This window comes from Leuciscus leuciscus (assembly GCF_965113295.1).
Source record: "Leuciscus leuciscus genome assembly, chromosome: 22".
Taxonomy (NCBI): domain Eukaryota; kingdom Metazoa; phylum Chordata; class Actinopteri; order Cypriniformes; family Leuciscidae; genus Leuciscus; species Leuciscus leuciscus.
This window is the reverse complement of record NC_138746.1, coordinates 8,484,987-8,493,071: the sequence shown is the minus strand read 5'-3', so window position 1 is coordinate 8,493,071 and position 8,085 is coordinate 8,484,987. Positions and strand designations below refer to the sequence as shown.

The following is an 8,085-nucleotide window of genomic DNA, read 5'->3' as shown; positions in this document are numbered from 1 at the left end:
GGTGGAGGGATGCCAAAACAGCTGATGCCAGAGCAAGGTGAGCGCCTGCTTATATGCTCCAGCAGTTAATTGAACGATTAGATGGGTTTACTCCTCCCGAAATTACGTTGTGAACTTCACTTATTATTATTGCGATATGCTGTCACATACTATATGGGGTATGTTGTCACGGTGGAACCTCACTGTAAAAACATTGTTGGTTTAACTTAAAAAAAGTAACATGGTTGCCTTCAAATTTTAAGTTTATTTGACAGAAGAAAAACATGCGATAAATCATGAAAATATTTTTTTACAGTGTATAGCCTACAGTAACCTTTATTTTTCAGCAAATTTACACAGTAAAACGATTATGAAACCTAAAACTATTTATGAAGCTGCACATGTGGATAACGAAAATATCAAACAATTGTTTTGGTAAACAAATATTGTGATTGGACTGTACATATTTGACTTACAACTTGCCTTATGTGAACTTAATTTTACCATGCCAAAATATTACAGTTTTCTGACAAAGTGGGGCGTGGGGGTTCCCTCTGCATTTTCAGTTGATCATGATGACACATTTTTTATATAGCCTACGAAATGATTGTAGTCGACTCGACACATTTTAGCGTCAGTATTAAATGTATCCATTCAGCACTCAGCAGTGCCTGTTTACGGTTGGTTTGACATTCACCATAAATTACAAGACAGCTCAAGTTGCTTCGTGAACTTGAACGTGTCGTTAGTCGCGAGCCCCCCGCACGTGGCCACTCTCCCATAGCCTTACAGCTTGTCGCTCCAGATCAGCGGTCGGGACCGAATGTGAGGCACTCTCGCGCTTCTGCCAGCGGCGGGCCAGTGCGGACTCGGAGCGAGGGGGGCAGGGACAGGGAAAGGGAGCAGCGGGATTCAAGGCAGTTTGCAGCAGTCACTTCCAGCAGGATGGACGCTGAGATATGCAGTGGCTCCGTGTATTAACCTTCAGCTACGGGAGTTTGTCCTACTTTAGAGAAGAGAAACGGCGGCTCAGATCTGCGTGAACTTCACCAGCCTTTGGAGGCATTGAAAATAGCAGGACGTTGTTTCTTCAGAAGCTTCTTTATGGACGGTATTGCTCAAGCGCTCTTCACGTAACGTTAGTCAACGGTGAGTGACTTAAATCTGCTTTAAAAAGTTTGAGCTCACAGCGTTATGCTTTGTCTATTTTGTAAGTTTTGTTTTAACATGCATTGCTTAACTAACCATACTATATTTGTATCTCACTGTAGGCTAGTACTTTTAGTTACTACTGACGACCGTGTTTTTTTTTTACTTAACAATTCAATAGATATTAGTAGGCTACTTAGCCTATTCATTAGTAGGCTAGGCTAACGTTTCTGTAAAGAAATGGCATTGACATTCTATGGGAAACTGTTGTTTAGATATCACCTATTAATTTAAACTACTATTTTTGTTGCTTGTTCTTATTGCAGATTTAAAAACATACTTAGCCTATACCTATTTATGAGATACACAGTTTTTAATAATATTTTAATTGTAACAACTGATGCTATAACATCTCACTAAAAATTAAGTAAGATTAAAAGTTAAACTTCATTATTGACCTTTTCAGTTTTCTGCAAAGTGCAGCATTTGTAGATTTGCCCTCTTACTGATTTCTAAAATATAAAGTTCATCACAGTTCATCTTCATTTGTGCTTATGCATGTTGTTTTTGCTGTGAGAGTGAAGTGACTGAATGCTTCATAAAGGTCATAATTATGTTAAATTCAGACATACACCAATGTACTGTATCCCTGCAAAAGTAATTATGGCATCCCAGTGTGTTTTTTTTAATTACAGCATATGGAGCGTCCCTCCTGGAGACACATTGTCTGAATAGTCTGAATAGCTCTGAGTTTTGTATTTAACACAATCCCTGTAGTTAGGTTCAGATCTCACCTTTGACTATAGTGTAGGCTACTCTATGATACTTTTACCTAGTTAATTACCCTTAATGTTATATGAGAATGAATTCAGTGTGTGTTTTTCACATAACAGTTTGCTTTCAAAGGTTTTGCCGGTGTTAAGGATCTTCGTAATATTTTCCAATTATTCTCAATTCAATTTTTTTTGTTTTGGATTTTCAGTGATATTCTAGAAAGTGTTGTGACATTCAACCACTTACTATTACTTCAGTATGTTAGATAGTAGCAGCTTCTCACAGCCAGCTGTTGTTGTTTAAAACAGCCTTTGTTTTATGTTCTGCGCTGTATGACAAGAGTTATGGTACATGTTGTGTTAATTGTAAAGCAATGTTTTTATTCTGAGTCAAATTGTAAATCAGTAAAACATTCTATTTTGCAAATCATTGGAACAACTTAAAACTGAAGACAAAGACATAAAATACCCAATCATTTTAATGTAACGATCCAAAACACTGAAGTGCCTAAACACACTACAAGAACATCAGTCATATTTTTCCTCCAGTTCTTTAAAATAATCAGTCTTATCTCTGACCAACTTACCTGTCGTGCTCAACACACTCAGCAAACGAGTTCTGTTTCTTCTCAACATATAATACAGACATTGTCTGAGATTGTATTAACTGAAAACACAAAGTCCCTTAATGTAAGACTCTAGGAACCTATACCTGTGCCACCACCACCCATCTTTAGAAGATCAAATATTAGACTAGATACGATTCTGCTGTAATAAAGACATTCTTCACACTGTCAACAAAGCCTCTCTCTGGACTTTCAGTCTTATTGTGAAACATATTTAGCCAGTTTATCTTTATTTTTGAGGGCTTTAACATAAAGTCTATGTGAAAAAGGATATGCTGCATTCATGCACAGTTGCTCGTAGCCATCTTTGTGATTTGGAGGGTCTTATCTGCTCCATTGGCAATGCCTACATACTGAAGCTCTGAATCCTGGTACTTCACATGGTCCGTACCATACCCAGCTGCTTTCTGGCATCCCACTGGAAATATTTAGGATAGAAGTGGGTGGGTGAATAAGTTATATTTCATAACCATTTCACCCACCCAGTTCCATCCTAAATATTTCACATAACAAACTATCCTGGCAGCTGTATTTAATTTTAGGCCTTGAAGTTAGCTACAGGGGTCAATTTAAAAGTTATTTTTGAATAATACAAACCCTTTCCACAGATAAAGATGTAATGTAAAGTATAAATTGTCAGTATTTGAAATTTCCCAAATCTCTCTGCCAAAACAGTTTTCTTCCCAAGAGAAAACAGTTTTGCATGCTGTACATTTCTGTAGTTGTATTGCACGAAGTTTTATAATTTCACAAGTGCAGGCAGTTTAATATCAACAGACTTGCTTTTATGAGTCAAGCGGAGTGGAATCACTCACAGGAGCTGTCAGAGTGTTTATAGTGTGAAGAGAGGCAAGTCAATGTGCTGGAAGGCTTACAGCATGAATGCCCAGCTGTTGCTGACAGTGTGTGGGAATCACTGATCACTAGATCAAATGATATTACATGTAGATCATAGAACTGTGAACCAACTGCATTGACAGCCTCACTGAATCAGTTTTCATTTTAACTCCCAGTATGGTGTTTAATTTGACAAATATAGAGATATAAAATGAACAAAGCACCTGTTTTAATGAATTTGGCATCATACCTTATCAATGGAGATAGAGTTTGTAATTTCATAGGACGTTGGATGGCTTTTGGCAGGCATCGCTCTATAACCTTGCCTGCCGTGTTTGTCTTGATTGGAAGTGCACATCGATTCTCCAACATGCTAGCAGCACCAAATTTATGAGGTTATCTCTGATATGTTCAATGTGGGAAAAATTCAGCGCTGGCTCAGAGAATACCATAAATCTTTGATTTAGTTGCTCTTTCATAGCCATTTATTAAATTCACCAAGACTTTGCTGTCTATGTTTTCAATGAAGAATTGTATTTTTACGTGATTGGAGTCCTGAGAGTAGATCAAGTGTTCTTAAGGCTGCCCGCTTGCAGGCTCATTTGCTGAGATATGCATAAGTGTATGTGTCTATTTATGGGTCTCTGTGTGTGTGTGTGTGTGTGTGTGTGTGTGTGTGTGTGTGTGTGTGTGTGTGTGTTTGTGTGTTTGTGTGTTTGTGTGTTTGTGTGTGTGTGTGTGTGTGTGTGTGTGTGTGTGTGTGTGTGTGTGTGTGTGTGTGTGTGTGTGTGTGTGTGTGTGTGTGTGTGTGTGTGTGTGTGTGTGTGTGTTTGTGTTTGTGTGTGTGTGTGTGTGTGTATGGATTATGGAAGCAGTTGATCTGTATCATGCTGGGGGTGGAGCCAACCATTAATATTCCTGAGAGTAAATCAATGTGTGCAGCTCTGTTTTCTTGGTGTTGTCTTTCTATTTCTACTAATACGTCACATGGATAAAGTTTCTTTACAAATAGAAACAGTATTATCTGCATTTCTATGGTCAATAGGCCTCTCTGTGGCTGTTGATTGGATTCCTCATTTTCAATCCATCACAGAGCACTGACATATTTTAATTTAGGCAGAAACGCTGTTCATATACAGATTTGTTTACACAGAATAAATTAATCAAATGCAGTGATTGAATGGGTTGTGATAATGAGAGCTGTGAGGAGCCATTATTCTGCTAAATCCACAGTCAAGATGTCAGTGTAGTGCTGGCCGCTGTGATGTTGAGGACAAGCAAAGTACCCAAGCTTCACTACTACTGACCTCAGAGAGTGAAGTTAGCATAATGATAGTGACAGTCTGTTAGCTCTTCCCACAAAGATGACCCTTCATTACCCGTGGAGGTCTGTGGAGCAGCAAGACGTGATTCCCATTGATGTGTCCAGTATAGCGTACTTTGGCCATTTGTATGATGAGAGAAATAGGGATGCACTGCAATTTTATGTACAGTTGAAATATCTTAAAGAGGTTGACACCTGAAGCCTCGCACATTCAAGTTACAAATGGACGCACCCACTCTTACGTTAAAAATAAGGTGAATACCAGGACAAATAAAATAAAGAATCCCATGTTATAAAGAATAATATTTTTGCCACCGATATATGGTGCACCAAGGGCTCACTGAACTAGTGCAGCATCTTGTGCTTAGCCTGCTTTCCATTAGTCAGGAATCTGCCCCGTCAAAGGGCTCTGCAAATCTGTACACCCCCACACTGAGAAAGAAATATTATGAAAACACTGTCCTTTTTGTACGTCCCCTGATTTATGATCTTTGGCCTGCCAGAGATGTAAAGCATGCAGCACTTTCTCTCCATCTAAGTCTCCAAGCTGATGCGACGCAGGGGTCCTCCGCTCACGACTGTTTTCACTGCACAGTGCGTCCCATAGTGATGTGAGTTATTATAGGAGACAAGCCGCTCTGACTCTCACCTCTTTCTGCTGTGCTGCTGGCTTGTCCAGTGCAACTCCCACTGACTACAAGCAAGCAAACTGTGTGACATGCCAGAGTTTCCTGCTTTACAACGGTTAACCTTGCCTGCATTTTAACCTCTGATCTGTAATTAGGTGTGTAAACATTAGTTCAAGAGCGGAATAGGGTAGAGGAATGCCAAGTTTGCAATTTGATTTTGCAAGGAAGAAAGTCTGAGATTTGTGTTTGGAGGCAAAGAAGCTGTTTAACCAGTATGTCCTTACCATTTATCCAGACTGACCCTCTAATCCTCTCTTGTGTGTGTGTGTTTGTGTGTGTGGTCAACACCTACCTCTCAAAAGACCAATCCAACAGGGAGGGGATAAGGCTAAATGAACGTAATGATTCACATTTTAGTTTGCATTCAACAATAATAACATTTGTTGCCATTTTTCTTTTCAGTATATCCCTATGATGAACATGTTTTTAATTCCTACACTGAAATTTATTGTCATATTTTTGAGTATCCTTAGATCTTAAAGTGTAATGTAGATGATTTTTAACTGGCTTTGTATTGAATGTTGGTAGTATTTGAAAAATTAACAGTGTTTACTCGTTCTCCGTGTTACCTGGACCGAGAAATTTGTGTTTACCTGTCAGCAAAAGTCCACCGGATAATGCAAAACACCTTTTGACAGCTTCAGGGCTTGCGTGAAAACTACAGATTATACTTCAAAATGTTTGTATCCCTGACCACAGAGAGTCAAATCGACAGACTATCACAGACTTTTAACAGAACAGTTTTTCTAAGAGTATGTTTATCAATGAAAATTGTATTGTACTTTGTCAAGTACGATGAAGATGAAGAAATCATATATTGATGTCCTCTTTGAAGGTTCTTACCAGCTATGTAAGATAATCCTGAAATCAATCTTTCGTGGAATTTGTCACTTGTGTTATTGATCCATGCATCCGAACCTCAGGTTAATAAATTGCAGATAGTTTGGAATAATGTGTCTCTGTCTTTGACACAGCATGCTACATAAACCAGTGGGCTTATGCTCAGTCCAGTCATGCTGAACCATAACGGCAGTCTCAGGCATCTCCAAAGAGCCGTGTAGGCTTAGATTGCCCCGTTTTGTGAGGGGATTATGTCCACATAGCAATGCAACTTCAACAGCCCTCATTTTGTGTCCTTAACCACCCCCATCTCACATGGTGGACAGACAGACTTATTAGCGTCTGCGATATAGAGACACTTAATCTGCAAAAGCCCTGAGTGACTGTAGCAATGTTGTTGACCTCTCTCAATGGCCGTTTTCTTCTCTGCTGATCCCATGTTGAGAGGTATCTGTGAAGTACGTGAAGGTAATGAGATGAGGTCAGAGTGTCAGGAGATGGTCCAGCAGACACAATACTGTCTCAGTGCTGTCCATTATGACCACTTCATCCAGACAGGACATGTTGAGCCAGAAGCATCCATAACAGGCAAGGATTCAGCTTGGAATGTGTTGACCGATGGAGCAAGCATTTGGAAGGATGGCAATGTTTAAGAGTAACGAGCAGATCTGAATGCTGAGGTCCCATTAAATTAAGCACACATTTTTTCTGACATTCCATTGGGTTACACTGATGCATTGTGTAAAAGACTTATCTGGGAAGTCCTATATTGGTACACAATTATTTGAAGTGAATTTATATGAGATTCTAAGCGACAAATAGTTTTTGGAATCTGTACATTTACATTTGCCTTTATCATTCTTTGTAATTGCCATCACTTTATAAATCCATATATGCATGCTATATATCCACCGTTACTCTACTAATAACTAAACTAATTTGCAGTGATTTATTAGCCAGGCTGATTAATATGCCAATATTTGCCCATTTATAATGGCTTTGGTCATGCCCACTTTATTTTAACAGAAGCATTAGCCCTTTTTCAGGGTATAATTAACCATTTTTATTTTTAACATTTTACTAAATATTGTGTTAAAGAGTTTTTAATAATTAAAATAAAATTAAAATATGTTCTTGAACTATGTATCATTTACCATTATTAAATGTATACTGCAAGCAATTAACCACGCCACAAGCTTAAACCAATACACACACACACACACACACACACACACACACACACACACAAATCCTCTCCTCTTCTCCTTTGCTTCAACTCATTTCCTAATCTAGCTTTCTAATAAACTTGTTATTGGCTCTTTGATGAATTGCTTATGTTTCTATATTGTAAGTCACTTTAGATACGGGTCGGCTAAATGCAAAAATGAAATTTCGGTCAGAATTTACTCGCCTTCATATCAACATTAATGTCTCAGTATTTTTTTATATTGAAAGTCAGTGAGGTCCAATGATGTTTCTCCAAAAAGTGTAAGCACTGTGATTGCTCTCTAGATATCGGTATTGGACAATTCACTTTCACACAGTAACTTTTAGTTCAGAGTGACATTCTTGCCAGCGCACAATATTAGTCAGTCTGTAAAAGAGCATAGGCCTATTATACCCACTACCAGTAATGTTTTTGTTCTTTCCTTTGCAAATAGAATACTGAAATAATGAGTCCCAAAACCCAGAAACGAGTTAGAATTTTGGAATTGTTGTGTAAATTGTAAAGAACATCTTGATGAACAAAACATGCAAGAATCATAAACTCGGTCTTAAACTCATAAAATTGCAGCTTATTTTCTGCAATTATCCAAAAGCCAATGTAAAATTCCTGTTGGGTTTTTGTCGAAGGAACCAGGGTGATG

The 8,085-nt window shown here is 38.4% G+C and overlaps 1 protein-coding gene across 1 annotated transcript in view; it reads left to right on the top strand.

The window, feature by feature from the left end:
- Positions 1 to 679: 679 nt before the first annotated feature.
- lzts2a (leucine zipper, putative tumor suppressor 2a) overlaps positions 680 to 8,085 on the top strand; it is a 60,886-nt gene continuing 53,480 nt past the window's right edge. Inside the window, exon 1 of the mRNA XM_082153640.1 lies at positions 680 to 1,128. The gene's annotated coding sequence lies outside the window, so the exon portion shown is untranslated. The remainder of the gene's footprint in view (positions 1,129 to 8,085) is intronic.